The 15,988-nt window shown below is 44.1% G+C and overlaps 1 long non-coding RNA gene across 1 annotated transcript; it reads left to right on the top strand.

Moving 5' to 3' along the window:
* The first annotated feature begins 4,666 nt into the window (after positions 1 to 4,666).
* On the top strand, positions 4,667 to 15,680 carry LOC134435855 (uncharacterized). The gene is made up of 4 exons (XR_010032111.1): positions 4,667 to 5,514; positions 5,707 to 5,846; positions 14,676 to 14,767; positions 14,940 to 15,680. It is a non-coding gene; the product is annotated as an uncharacterized LOC134435855 (long non-coding RNA).
* The last annotated feature ends 308 nt before the right edge of the window (positions 15,681 to 15,988 follow it).

The following is a 15,988-nucleotide window of genomic DNA, read 5'->3' as shown; positions in this document are numbered from 1 at the left end:
ACCGCCTAAGAAAGCCATATTGCTTTCTGACCAGCATGAGGGCTGGAGAAACTCCTCAGTTTGTGTTCATGCAACTGGTAAGGAATGGGCTTTGACATTCTTTGTTGGTAATACAGCCTACTTCTGCATTATTTATATTTTTTAAACATAAGTTTTATGTGGAGCTACAATTTGTGTGGAGCTACAATTTGTCTAGTTTCTTTGAACTTTGATTAGTGGGGTAATAATTTGGATTGTTGCATGTGGTAAACTTTACCTTATATTTAAATGGAAATTATGTGTCCTAGGTGACATGAGTTTGTTCAACTTTAAACCTTTTGTGGTGTTTTATTGGCCAACAATGCTGGCAGTGATTACTTGCTTCATTTATGTTGTATTAGTTTAAACTCAAAGTAATGCAAAGCAGAAAACACAACTTGACAATTATTTAATTTTGTGTTTATTTTTTAAAGGTTTTTCACCTATTCTGGTATCCAGATCTACTCTGACTTCATCTATTGCTACTACTACTACTTCAAGTCAACTACATCAAAACTTCAATGCCACTGAAATCCATAAAAAGGCAAGACAAGTGGAAACCTGTGTCCGTGTACAGTCCTTCTCTTTCAAGTGTGGGAAACTCAGTGCTGACACACACTTGACGGCGAAAAACTGCCAGATTGGAAAACCAATGCGCCATTGGGAGTCGACGACTGCCGTCTGCCAGTGGACCATCGCCTTACCAGTGCGTCACCCCGCTGACTTTCTCGCCATGGTTAAAAGGCGGATGGTTTGAATCGTTGACCCTAGCCTCCGCCTTTGTTTGCTTCCAGACACTGCACTGAGCTGCTGACGCTCACGTTAACCCACCTGCACTGCACTGTGGATTAAAAATAAAAAACACCAGCCACCAACTACACCAGTCTCAAAGTAAGACAAATCTATTCCTTTTTCCCTTGACTGTGATGGAACTCTAGCTAGTTGGTGATAACTTGCAACTTCTGGTTCTCTTATATTCCAGTTTCTCTGCAGGGACCTCCTAAGAAAGCCATATTGCTTTCTGACCAGCATGAGGGCTGGAGAAACTCCCCAGTTTGTGATCAAAGATGCAACGGGTAAGGAATGGACTTTGAAATTCTTTGTTTGTAATATTCTAATGCAATTCATTGAAATGTTTTATGTGGAGCTACAATTTGTGTGGGGCTACAATTTGCCTATTTTATTTGAACTTTGATTAGTGGGGTAATAATTTGGATTGTTGGATATGGTAAATGTATTATTATATTTAAATGATAATTATGTGTCCTAGGCGACATGAAGCTGTTCAACTTTAAACCTTTTGTCATGTTTTATTGGCCAACAATGCTGGCAATGATTATTTGGTTCATTAATTTATGTTGTATTAGTTTAAACTCAAAGTAGGCCTAATACAAAGCCGAAAACACAACTTGACAATTATTTTATTTTGTGTTTTATTTTTTAAAGGTTTTTCAGCTAGTCTACTGATCTACTAACTTCATCTGTTGCTACTACTAATTCAAGTCAACTACATCAAAACATCAATGGCACTGAAATCTATTCGAAGAAAAGACGAGTGGAAAACTGTGTCCGTGTACAGTCCTTCTCTTTCAAGTGTGGGAATCCCAATGCTGACATACTCTTGACAGCGAAAAACCGCTGTAGTGGAAAACCGATGCACCATTGGAAGTCTGCCAGACTTGGAAGACTGCCAGTGCATCACCGTTTCTCCAGTGGACCACCGTCTAACCAGCACTTCACCCTGCTGCAAGGCTTGACATTACCTTTTTTTACTTGCCAGCCACTGTGGCTAGTGGTTTTCCCGAGTCACTAGCCATCCAGCTATTCTACTAGTCACAATTTTGATTCCTTTTTTTTATCATGACGCTGTACATCTAACCTCAGAAGAGCTAACTGAGCTAACTTAAATACAAACAATTGATAGGCCTACACAAGAGGCAAAGTGCAGAATATACGCTATTCTGATATGTCATACCATAAAATAAGCCACCTGCCAAATTGGCTAGTGACACTGAAATTGTTACCAGCCACAGCCAAGTTTTACCAGCATTTGGCTGGTTGGCAGGTGCCAGTGTCAAGCCCTGCCCTGCTGACCAGTGGACAACGCCTGCTGACGGTGACCAGGACGTGAAGACCCCACTCACGCCACAACCCAAAAGAGAAGCAAGACACTTCACCTGTGGGCCTGGAGGACAAATCTTGAAGTTACCTGACAAAAGAAAATGAAACACAAAAAATGGCAGTTATCAGAAGAACTGAAAACGGCGCAAACCACAGCCAATAGGAGTGGGGATCCAGACTGGATATGGTAGCAGGGGGACAGCTTTATGGTCATCTTTGAAGGCCTGTATCTGCTCTCCACACATGAGGATGCCAGTTGCTTTGTCTCCGTATACAACAAGCCTGTCAGTGTTTGTGTTGGGGAAATGTATACCTTCTTGCGCTGCCAGACATAGGCTCAGGAATGCGCTTTTCCTTTTGCTGACATTGATTGAGCCAGATGAAGGTACTGCCTCCCACTTTGCTTCATCTCCCCTCTTGACACTCAGGAACCGTTTAGCCGCTCGCCATGTCCATGCAACTGCCCCGAGCAGCCGTCTTAGACTGCTGAAGTGCCTTTTGTCCAATAGCTCTTAGACTGCTGATACTGTTGGTGGTGGAGTTCAGGGGCCTGTACTACAAACAGGGTTCAACCTACCCCAAACTAATCCAGGGTTAACTTGGTAAAGCCAGTTTGACAAAAATAGGCAAGGGTTGAAAAGGGTTAACACGTACGTACTACGAAGCTGATTTAGATGTTGGTTGGTCTACCCTGTGTTGCCAAACTGGAGCATCTGCACGTTCATGTAGATGGCCAACTGCAGCCAATCATGGAGTGATTATGATCAATCATTTCTGCAGCGCATTAAACTGGAATGCTGTGAAATGAAGGGAAACACCATTGGACGATAAATAGGCTATTTGTTTAAATTTCACTTCGGCGAAAATGCGCAAACTTAGCCCATCTTAACGTGTCTCATTAGATACGTAAAACGGTGCAAACTATGAACCAATATTATTTTAAATGCAGCAACCGTGTGCAGCCCCTTCACGTCTCTAACTTAAATCCTGGTGGTGTGCTCACACACTGCATGTTTTGTAGTATTGTTTAATTGGGAAGTTGCACTGCTAATGACCAAATTACTTTCAAAGTAACCCCCCTTTGTAGTACAGGCCTCTAGGCTTGGACTGTGCGTTGTCCTGGACTGCTATTGGGTGTGGCGTCTTCAGCTGCCTTTGGGTGAGTACTGCAGTGAATGTTTTTGATCTGCATTCTAGTGACACTGTGTCTTGCTTGTGCAGCAATGTCTTTTACTGACTATGTTGGACACTCACCCTCAGGAAGGTGAAGGAACTGTGCACCAGACTGCCACTCGGGTCTTTCATTTAGGTCATCAGGATTGTCCCCTCGGGTGATGATGTCTGCCATGTTCACAGCACCTAGAATCCACCACTAATTTCCGATATCAGTGCTGTTCTGGATCTCAACAACTCTTCTGTCTTCATAGAAGGTTTGGTATCCCTAACTTTCACTTTGTATGACACCCAAGATGGTCTGGCTGTCGACTAGGTGATGCCACCTCTTGACCTTGATTCGGCAGCGCTTTTGGAAGTATATCTTCAGCCTTGCTGCAAAGACTGCTCCGCACATGTCCGTCTTTTACAGGGTCACCTTTTTGGTCAAGAGGTTTCAGCTTGGTCTTGGACTCAACTAGCCTCATGACGACACCATGGCTGCAGCTCCACCGCAGGTACAGCACAACACAGAACCATATGCATGCTCACTGCCATCAGAGAAGTTGATTGCACATGGTCTTTCTGTTGTGTCTGGCGGTGTGAGACTTGTTCAGCGAGTTCAGAGACGATGCCATAAAGCTCCTTGAAGAGTATACTGAGCTGAGCCAAGGCCACATCCAAGGTGCTTGCTGCGCAGATCATGGCTTTTGCCTCTTGTGGACCCCCTGTGGTCAAGATGGTTTCCTCTGTTTTATTGGGGCCACAAGACCAAGGGGGTCATGGAGGCCAGAGGCTTGGCTTGAGAGCTCTCTTCTGGTGAGTGGTTCTGGGGTTTGTTCTCTCACTCTGTCTTTCAGCAAATTCTGTCTGAGGTGCATTTTTTTCTTCTTGGAGAAGTTGATCTCTGCTGGTGGTGGATTCAGGTTGCTGTGGGCGTGGTAGACGTAGTCACCCGGGGAGGGCGGTCTTGAAGGCCCGGCTGGGGGTTTCGAGTGGCAGTCTGGTCAACAGGTCCTTAGGCTTCCTTGGGGTGGGTGGCCAACGGGGTCAATTGAATGCGTTGCTGCGCAGGCAGGAGGCAGTGTCACTGGAGTGCAGAGGAGGGCGTTCACTGCAGTGCTCGCCTGGGGTCAGCTGGGGGCACGCCACTTGGTTGCTGTCTGGGACGGCACACGGTCCAGGGCTCCGTCAGCAGCAGTGGCAGAGATCTAGGAGCTGTTAGACAAAGGGCACTTGGACGGTCTGGGGCGGCTAGTTGGGGCAGTTGCATGGACATGGGGAGCGGCTGGGGGGTTCTTGGATGTTGGGAGGGGGAATGGGGCAGAGTGGGAGGCTGTGCCTTCATCTGGTCCCGTCACTGTCAGCAGGGGTAGGGCGCATTCCTGGGCCTGTACCTGGCAGTGCAGGATGGTGTCAACTTTCTGGGCATGGCCACTGGCAGGCTTGTTGTGTGCAGGGGCCGGCGGCTGCTGTACTCATGTGTGGAGGGCGGATGCAGGCCTTCAGGAAGGACTGTGGAGCTATCCCCCTTCTGTTGCTGTCAAGGTCACTAAGAGCCCTGAAAAGTATTGGTGGAGGAGGAGAAGGCCTTACCTTCAGCTAGTTCCTGAAAGTACTTAAACTAGCCGCCAAACTTGCCAACTAAAGACCATTCGATGCCAAAAGCACAGAGTCTTGAGGACTACATCACCCTAAGCACACTGCTGCTTGGCTGAGCCACTCTGAAGATTTCAAAACAGTTCACTACAAGTACAACACCTACCCTTCAAAAGACAGCAAGAAATACAAGTACAAACGTCAGACACTTCTTCTGGGGGTCCTGGAGCCAATGGGAAGAAATCTTGCTGTTTTAGATTTAATGTGGCTCTGTGACCAAAATGCATTACAAGGACATTTCAAAGCTCGCAACAGTGGTCAGCGTGAAGGCAGACTCCAAAGGCATTGACCGGAAAGTCCCCCCAAGTGGATGTGCTCAAGTGAAGATTCCAAAGCAAACCAAGAAGTGCTGGGACCCACAAGACACCACACTGCCTCGGGAAGTGCAACGCCTCATCGTCCTCGTCCAATTAGAGTTACAAGTCAACAGAAACCAGCTCGCATGAGGGGTGCAAGCTTCATATCTCGCGACACGCCAAGATCGAGTTGGAGAGGTCGCAGCAGGAATGCCTGGGTACATCTTTGACTGACAGCCTCCATGGTCCCTCGCAGCGCATCTGTGGTGTGAGTAAAACAGTTGAGTAAAATGCAGATGTAACAGTTGTTAGTTTTTTTACCTAAGAGAATACCCTTAAGTAGTGTACTTTGAGTGTCTCATTGAGGTCAGATGAATATGAAGATCGATTTTGATAATTAAGATTTATTAAAGATCTAAATTGATGCTCATTTCATAGCTGTGTCTGTGTCTGTGTCTAGGTCCAGCCTGGTATCAGCATAGGCATGGCCAACACGTGCAGCTGGTCATCTGCATCCTCTCCATGCCGGATGAGAGGAGCAACAGACGCATGGGCTCCGCTCCCATGGCCATCAGCTTCTGTCACCATGGCACACCTCATGTAAGCGAGTGGCGCACAGTCACACAAATGCTGTATCCCATTTACCCCCTTAGCCCTACACCTTTCCCCTTCCTCTCCGTTTTGCGTGTCCATATATAGGGGTAGTGGCGTCTCAATTCACGTTAAGACAGAAGGGTAGGGGTATGGCGAAGGGCTTTCCACCCCTCCAAACGTAGATTTTCCGACACCACACTCCAAACGGAGGGCTACAACAGATTTCCCAGAGTGCATTGCGAATGCCTTTAATAATTGGCGGCAAGCCGCGGCATCCACAACAGCATACAAGTTTAAGTATTTTCGCCGCAATTGACCGTTTTAAAGTGGTAATAATTATTCCATTGTACTAAGTTTAACGTTGTAATGTGTAATGGCCTGTTCTCCATGGAATGCACATGATTTAACCTACCTCTGCCATTGACTTCAATGTTAAACGCATCATGGCAGTGATTAAGACAGACAGTCCTAACCAAGTATTGAACACTGACATGTAGAAAGTACCAAATTTCAACTGATTTGATGTGGGTGTTATGGGGTGCGCTAACCACATGGAGATATACCAGGGGGTGCGGCAGAAAAAGAAATTGGCAAATGCTGGTCTATCGTGTTTGAGGGCGAGTCAACATGAAAAGGCGTTGTGCACAACGTCACAACCAGTGCTTAATTTGTAAATCACAAGGTACCGGAACGCAAAACACATATGACATCACAGCGATGATGAGTTTTACAGAGGTCCCGGAACGCACAGAAAAACTACATAGGCTACTATTACGCAAACGAATAAAAACGGGGGAAAAAATATTAGATGCAATTCCCTGCATTTTAACAACACTTGAGTCCCATGTCAGCTCATATGGAACCATAATTTTGTTTCTTAATACAAGGGACAGTTGGCAATCCAAATGCTGTAATGACAACAACCAATATTTTTAGTTTGATGATCGCTAACTTTATGCTTAGTAGTTTCAGCAACTGCAGTGCATGAAAATTATCCTTTCCCCATGAGGTGAAACGAAACCGAAGCGGTCTTCTATGGAAAGGACAGTGCATGGCTTCCCAATTGTTATCCTTTCCCTGTGTTCACACAACGTTGGCATATGCCTATTAAACGTTAAATCCACGTTTTGTTGGCTTGCATATAATTTGGCTAATCCACATGTGCTGTTGCGATATGCCACTTCACTATTTCAAGGGCTCGTGCACTGATGGTAAGCGAGCGGCAGCGAAGACGGCGATTTTCCCTATACTTGGCTTTTAACACTGACTGACTGTCTGCTCGCGCTGCGGTCCGGTTGAAAATCCCTCCAGCCAATGTTTTATTTGGAGCGTGTATGCCCTATTTGAATGAAACATCACCTTGTCTTTGCTGTTTTCATGCTCAAATTGACTTGTAAGCAACTGTCGGGTCTTGGGAGGGAAGGAAATGCGCGCGCACTATGCGGAGCGCTCGCCAGCCAAGGAAGATCTCATCCTCTCACCAAGGCTATCTGTCTTTTTTGCTACATGGCTGATCAATGCACCAAACGTAGCCCAGGTGCCACTAGAAATTAGTATGTCCAAAACCTTGTGTGCCGACCAAAATTTGATGAAAACTTTTAAACAATGTTTGGCACAGCCAGACTTTCCATCTCATCCACGCATATGAACAAACAAGGAGGGAGGGGCAACTTCACCTAGCCTACATTTAATCAGATACTCGGGATGGAAATGTAGCCTAGTAGATCCATAATAGTTGTGATTCTTAAATGTATGGGACAAGCAGTAGACTACCAATTATACTTCCCTCACCAAAATAGCCACGCAAACGCTGGACTTCTCCTGCTGCAATACGTGGGGAAATCGCGACTTTCGTCTTCATTGGAATGTTGCCAAATTTTAACTTGGCCTCCTCCATGCTTGCAGACCAGTCTCCAAAAGCACTTAAAAATCCTCTCCCTTTCACTCAAACAAACACAATCTCATACACTATGTTTGTGAGATGTTTTTTTCCATTGGAAATCCAATATGTCGAATTATGATTAACTCTTGCATGCCTGTGCGTCGTGATGATAAAATATGATGTCGTTGCCTTCAGCTCTACCATATTGTAACGGTGCAGCCGACAGTAGGCTATTTTTATGTTTTAAAGGTTATGAGTCGGGCGCCAGGCAGCAATAAGACTGCCGTTGGTTTAGCCTTCGTTACCTTTCCAAATATGAATTAAAAACCACTGACCAACACATAAGAGCTAACTTAGATCAACACAACGAATATCTTTTTTCTTTTTTTAGTAGTGCACTTTTGCAAACCCTTGTTTGCAGACTTGCGCGCTTGGTCTCAATTTGGAACAGCGCACATCAGTGTCTGAAATGGTGATCTTCTCTGCACGCACACTTCATGGTTCCTTCTCGCTTGCTCACTCGACTCGTGGTTGTTGCAATCCTGACTGTCTCGAACCCAATTTATAGGCTGCGGGTGAGATGGGAAATGCAGTGAACACGGGATAATGCTGCGCTCTCACACCTGAGGAGGCAGAGGTAGTCCGTTACAATAGGCTATAGTAGGCCTATATATTTTTTTATTATTCATTCACGCGAGGTGCCGGATCAACCAAAATAAGTCCCGGAACACAGGGGGGTCAAAATTACGAGGTGGGGGATCCTGTTCCGGCATATTCCGGCTCAAATTAAGCACTGGTCACAACGTTCTGTTACTCTTTAGTCCCGAAAACAAACACATGATATAATGGTGCTTCAAATCATCATTATTATTTTGGGTAACACTTTATTTTAGGGACACATGTATTAGCACTAATACATACAATATTAATGCCTGTGTAAGTAACTTGTAAGGCATGTACTAAGCAAAATAAGACAGTTGTTAAGCATGTATTCACAAATGTCTTGTTCATGCCCAATTAGGGATTTATTACTAATATAACCTTAGTAAGGACCAGTAAGCCTATATTTCTATTTATTAGTAAGTAGTAAGTGGCAGAATATAATGTGTATAAGCTCCCGACACACTGTGTGAACAAACCCTGAACAGTGTGAAAACAGATGCAGAATAAGGGTCCCTATTCTAAAGTGATGCATTGGTCAGCCCAGATGGCTCAGGGCCTCTGCACTACCGAAGTCCTAGGGCCCCCACACCATCCAGGCCTGCACTACCTAGCCCCCTCGATCTACAAAGTGTAAGGGTATATCAAATAATTAATACTTACCCAGCTGAGTCATCTAGTTTTCTCTTGTTCAAATCAATGAGAGGGAGGTAACAAGAGCCTATATATAGCAAGGATTGAACGTACACTTGTCAATGGCGGTGGGTTGGTGAGATGTAATTTTTTTTCATGTACCACTGAGTTTTAATTGTAAAAAACCCCCAAAATAAATGCAGAACATTAGAATAATAGTTTTGAAGCAAAACTAAACTACTCTTTTGTGATAATTAAGTGAATGTTTGAGAACATTAGCTTCAAGAAGTGCAGTGGATGATGGGTACGCAATCTAGGCCAACAGACAACCTACCCAGCTCTGAGCCTACGTCCTTAGCTCCTCCCCTCACTTGTGAAATTTAGTTGCTATCCAAACAATTTGCCAGGTACGTAACAACAGAAATATTATCATTGCTGCATTGGCCATGCATTGCATTTCTGACTAAGGGCGTACCCATCATGCACTGCACTTCTTGTAGCTAAGTTTCTCAAACATTAACTTATTTATCAGAAAGGAATAGCTTAGTTTCGCTTCCAAACTATTACTCATCGTTATATTCAGCATTTATTGCAGGGTTTTTACAATTAATTGGTGTATGAAAAAATGACATCTCACCACCCACCGTCATTGATAACTTTACGTCCAATCCTTGCTATATAATGCTTCCAATTACACATTAACATAATGAGTAGAATAAGTGAGATGTTCATACCTACTGAGACTAATGTAATATCTGAAATGTTCTTACACTTTGCTTCCCGGGGGGGGGGGGACGTAGAATGGGGGCCCTAGGTAGTTCGGGGGCCCTAAGCCATCTGGGCTGAGCAATGCATCACTTTAGAATAGGGACCCTTATTCCACATCTGTTTTCACACTGTTCAGGGTTTGTTCACACAGTGTACCAGGAGCTTATACACATTGTATTCTGGCCCTTACTGCTTACACATAAATAGAAATCTAGGTCTACTAGGTCCTTACTAAGGTTATATTGGTAATAAATCCCTTATTGTGCATGAACAAGACATTTGTGAATACATGCTTAACAACTGTCTTATTTTGCTTAGTACATGCCTTACAAGTTACTTACACATGCATTAATATTTTATGTATTAGTGCTAATACATGTGTCCCTAAAATAAAGTGTTACCTTATTTTGAAACTTCATTATTAGCCTTTTGCAACCTATTATACGTATAAACCATCATAGTTTTTATTTATATTTCTATTGTATAATGTTGGCAAAGGTGAAAAAAAATGAAGTAAATATCGCAATGCATCGCAAAAATACATGTATCGCAATGCATTGTGGCATGTGTATCGTGATGCGCATCAAATCATGAAGCCCCTACTAATTCCCACCCCTAGGGCACAACATTTTTCGTGTTTAGCAACAGAAATGCGCCGACATGGCGGGAAAATTGTGCAAACCTCATCACGTGACAAGTCCTTTTCTGTGCCATTGAGGACCATGACATAACTTGCAAAGGTGTCGCACTTCAACGCTGAATTTACTAGGGTGAGATGTGTATGACTTTGCACCTCATCAGACTAGCATCATGTAAAGAGGATGGCCATTGAAGTTTCGAGCGGGGTTGGGGAACCTATGTCTTGAGGGCCGTTTTATCCGGCCCCGACATAGTTTTAATGTTATGCAGCTTCACATGATATATGAAATTATTTGTACAGGAATATTAGAAATTACATTTTCACTACACTTGGATTATATTCAGAGGACCTAGAGAAAGTGGGGTCTGCTTTAAAGGTGGCTACCTTCAATATAGGACTAGGCCTAAAATGCAGGGGGGAAATCCTGGTTTGTGTTCATAGTACAGCCCTCAGAGGACATGTACAGCCCCTGGAGGAATTTGAAGTGGTCCTTTGAATGAAAAAGGTTCCCCACCATTGCTTTGGAGTATAGTTCACAGTGGTGGGTTCTTGAGGGGGCCCCTGTTACAAACCCCAATGCAGAATAATAAACTATCTCCAGCTTCTTGAGGAAACACAAAGGTGAGAGCATGTAAATAGTATCACCAAGATTATCGATATGCACTTCAAATGTTGGCAAGATATACCCTCTCCAAGAAGTTACCATGACCTCTTGAGTGTGTGATGGTCATGTACTTAGTTTTGTTTGTGTTTAATGCCAATTTAAATAACTTCAATACAGTTTGAATGGTTATGAAGGCAGGTTGTAAAGAATCCAGGGCGTCTTGCAATGAGGAACCAACCGTTTATAAGATGGTATCAACATACAGATGTACAGCTCCAGGCCACTTTATTAGAATAGCATGAAAAAGTTGATTCATTTCCATCAATAATGTTAAACTGTCATGGATTGTAGATTCATGGCCCAGTTGTTAAACTATTCCAATCATTCAATTTGTTATTTTTACATATTTGGCCTTCCGAATTCCCCCATGAATTGGGGAATTCGCATCATTAGAATATTGTAATAAAATCACAATTTTCTTCCATCAAAATTCGGTTCAAATCAAATCAGTTGAAATTTGGTGCTTTCTACATAACATGCAATGTTCAATACTTGGTTAGGACTCTCTCTGTCTTAATCAATGCCATGATGCGTTTAACATTGAAGTCAATGGCAGACACAGTGCATGGGAGTTATGGAAGCCCAGATATCCTTGATGCTTTCCTGTCAGCTGTTCTTGTTTGTTGACCTGGTGTCCCACACGTCACTTCAATATACCTGTAGATTTCCATGTTACGTTTTGGTCTTAACTCACCAGTTTAATTCTAACTCACCAGAAATAAAACCCCATTCATTTTCATTCTAGATCATTGGCTGGATCTAGGCCTTAATTTAAGTCAAGGAAAACAGGACTGTGCTCTCAGAAAAATATGTAAAATACATATGGTACTTTACAAAGGTGACAGCAGGTTCGCACACTGAAACTGTTCTATTTTGGTCTGTGCACATTTTATTTCTCTACACATCCAAAGCCCGATAATATATTCATTTCCTTACTATTTTTTACATTAAAACTAATTCTCAACTCTGAACATTATTTCACTGTAATAGGCCTCATACGCGACGAAGACGAAACATCATACCGCGATGAGGTCGAACATCTAGTGCAGTGGTGCACAGTAAACAATCTCACTCTCAACATATTCAAAACTAAAGAACTCATAGTGGATTTCAGAAGAAGCGCAGGCCAGCACACCCCCATCTGCATTAATGGCCAGGTAGTGGAGTGGGTAGACTCCTTCCGTTTCCTAGGCACCACCATCCATCAGTCCCTGTCATGGAATCTGAACACCAGTCTCATCATTTCAAAAGCCCAACAAAGATTATACTTCCTCCGACAACTGAGGAAATTTGGAGTCAGCCAAGCAGGCATGATCCACTTTTACAGTGCCACCATCGAAAGCGTGCTCACCTTCTCCATCTTGGTCTGGTATGGTAGCTCCACCAGCCAAGAAAAGCAACATCTGGAGAGGGTGGTACGCAGGGCCTCCAAAATCATTGGCCGCAGTCTTCCCACTTTAGCCTCACTCTACAACACCAGACTTGCTAGGAAAGCCAAAAACATCACCTCTGACCCTACACACCCAGCACACCACCTATTCACACTATTGCCTTCAGGGAAAAGGTACCGCAGTATCCCAAGCAAAACCACACGATCTAGGGCATACCTGCAAACTTGTCACCTTTCGGCGAAATTCGCCGTTTTGATTCCAAAATAGGTGACTTATGTGAATCGTGCAGATCCGAAGAGTTTTTTTGGGGGGGGGGGGGGTTGTAGCCAGTAGCGCCCGACTGAAATTCTAAAGGGTAAACAGCTGCCTGTCTGATATACCTGAAGACGGCGAGATTTCCTACATTACCCATAAACACTAGTCATGATGTAACCCACACCCATTGGCTGCCGTTTAATCACAAGGACGCAGCTTCACATTCACTGGCTGCATGTTTGAAGGCTTGAAGCCCGCACGGAACCGGTGTTGATAAATAAAATGTCATTAAGAGGACGAGCGCGGATTACTTCGGTTTTGTAGGTTTTCAACAGGTGATAAAGAATGTGGCAGTGGTTAATGCAAGGTTAGGTGTCGGTGAATGCAAGTAATAACTAGTGACGCTGAAATGAAGTGGTGTGGAGCGAAAACGGCTTGGGCTGGACAGAGCAGGACAGCGTTGGGAGAATAATGTCAGCGTAGCTGTCAGATTCCTCGTCTGACAGCCAAGTCCTCGCAAATGCATACGATGGAGTTGCCGTTTCAAAAAAAAAAAAAAACTACCGACGTTACGAAAGTAAGTTCTCCGTGATGTTATTGTTTGTTTATTTTCGACATATAGGCCTAGTGTAGGCTAGTAGCCTACTTGTCATTCCTAGCGCATGGTAGTATATTTAATTCTCGAGGATTTTAAAATCCTAAAGCAACAGCATAACGCGCATAATAAGATAAGACATACACAACACGTTATTGCACACGTGTGACTGTTTCTGTGAGTGTGTTCTCTCCTGTCCTCCTCTCCTCCCTCTCTTCTGTGCATTGTCCATGGTATTTGACTTATGCTGTGTGTGAAGTTTGAATTATGCTGTGTGGAGGATGTGAAGTTTTGTAGTGTGGTTATGTGTTTTTGTATAGCCTATGTTAAAGGTGTAGTTTGTATGACGCGTGTTGAAGGCATGCTGTGTTTGTGTGAGGTGTAGGCCCTACTGTATGTGAGGTTTGAGTGATGGCATGTGAGGTTTTGTAGTGTTTGGCTGTCTGTCTGTGTTTGGCTGTATGCTAAATGTCTGTGTATGTATGTGGCATGTGTGATGTGATTCACTGTTTTCAGAGGAAATTGAATAAAAACTAATAGAATGGAATACAATGGAATAGAATTAAAAACTACATTGCAAATAATGAAAATAATGGGGGGTTGGGGGGGGTAATGAAATGGAATAAATAGAACTGGGGTGGAAATGTTTAAAATGGATGATGTGAAATGTTGAGAGGTAGACACTAGACAGGAGGTTGTGTGCTCATGTCAGTGGAGCTGGAAGTAGGGATAGAGCACAGAGACAGGCTAATTTGGCAGCACTGAGGGAAAGGAGGGTGGTGGAGAAGGAGAGCATGGGCAGAAAGGGGCACATTAAAATATTGCAAAGAAAAGTAAATATTAATAATAATTAAATGTAGTAAATAAACTTTTGCGTGGGCGAGGGGGGGTGGGGGGTGTGGGGGGGGGGGGGTTGCGTTGGGGCTCGCGATAGTTTGTCACCTTTTTCAACCCTCCTGAGTTTGCAGGTATGCTAGGGACAGTACCTACCCACAAGCCATCCGACACTTAAATACGCACTAGCACTTTACAGCTACTCCACTGCCTGGCCTTCCTACCTCCTTGTCACATCGCACAATGCTACTACTGTTCTGTACATACCACGCACTTTAAATATTCCATTGCACTTTTCTATGTCTCCAATGTTTTGTACTGTATGCCATTCCCTGTTTATTTATTTGTGTACCCCCCTGTTTTTCTTTCATACCCCCTCCCCAGTTTTGTGTCTTTTGTTTGTGTTGTTGTGTGAGCACACCAAGCAACATTGCTAACAACTGTATTTTTATACTGTTCATATGGCTAAATAAACTTGAAACTTGAACTTGAAACTTGATTATTTTGTTTCAGATGTTCTACACTAGAGCTGGAATCAACACTGCCAGACCTTGCCCCTGTTATGTTTATGAAGAACGTCATGAACCACTGAGTAAGAAAGAAATGTATGCAAAAAATTATGTATTAAAAACTCTCCCATTGTTTGTAAACTACTTTCAGGTCAGGTGTAACGGATTTACGTGGTCTTCACTGTTTGTTCACAAGTTTTTTTTCTTGCCCCGATGTCTGCAGCTCACATAACTAAAATACATTTTCTGTTCTTCCCTCCTGCTGCAGGTGTACTGAGTGGGTCCCATGATCGGTGGTGCTATGGGTGCCATCATGTATGACTTCATGCTCTTCCCCTGCATGCAGCTGGTCCACAGAAGTGAAGCCAGCAGGACATCGAGCTCAAGACCTAGGCCCTATAAGCCAACCACTCAGCCAGGGGAAGCAGGGGCCAGCCAGCCTTATTATAGTAGCCCCCCCTCCGCTTCCAACAACCCAGCGCTCCTCCTCCAACCCCCCACACCCCCTACCCCGTCACCAACAACCAGCAACCCCAACATTCAAAGACTAACATCTGCCCTATCCAAGTTCACCACCATCACCATCATGGACATAGCTCAGTACACACACACGCATGCATACCAGGCTTGTGGAAAATTCTGAATTCACAACATACCAACATGTATCAAGTACTATACACCCAATACTACAGTGAATCAAAAAGACTCAATACACAGCCATAATTGTATGAAAACGCGACTTTGTGTTTTCAAAATAATAGAATTAGTTTGTAAGCGTGATGTGTATGTATGTGTCTGCATACTTGGCTATGTCCATGATGGTGGTGGTGGGCTTGAATAGGGCAGATGTCAGTCTTTGATTGTTAGGGTTGCTAGTGACGGGGCGGGGAGGAGGAGACATTGTCTCTTGCTTGTGCTGCAACGTCTTTCACTGGCATTGTTGGCCACTCACCCTCAGGAAGCTGAAGGAACTGTGCACTGTACTGACACTGGGAACATTCGTTAGATCATCAGGACTGGGCCCCTCAGGTGATGTCTGCTTTGTTCACAGCACCTGGACTCTACCACCATTCTCTGATGTCAACACTCTGGAGCTCGCCAACTCTGTTTGCGTAGAATGTTTGGTGTCCACAACTTTCACGCTGTAGCCTATGGCACCCAGGATGGTCTGGCTGTCGACTAGGTGATGATGCCACTTTTTGACCTCGATTCGGCAGTGCTTTTGGAAGTAGTTCTTCAGCCGTGCTGCAAAGACGAGCAGCATGCACATCTTCGCCTTCACAGGGCCAAGAGGGGTCAGCTTGGCCTGAACTAGCC

The sequence above is a fragment of the Engraulis encrasicolus genome, chromosome 20 (assembly GCF_034702125.1).
Source record: "Engraulis encrasicolus isolate BLACKSEA-1 chromosome 20, IST_EnEncr_1.0, whole genome shotgun sequence".
In the NCBI taxonomy this organism is placed as follows: Eukaryota; Metazoa; Chordata; class Actinopteri; order Clupeiformes; family Engraulidae; genus Engraulis; species Engraulis encrasicolus.
Note: the sequence above shows the minus strand (reverse complement) of the source record. Positions and strands in the feature narration are given on the sequence as shown.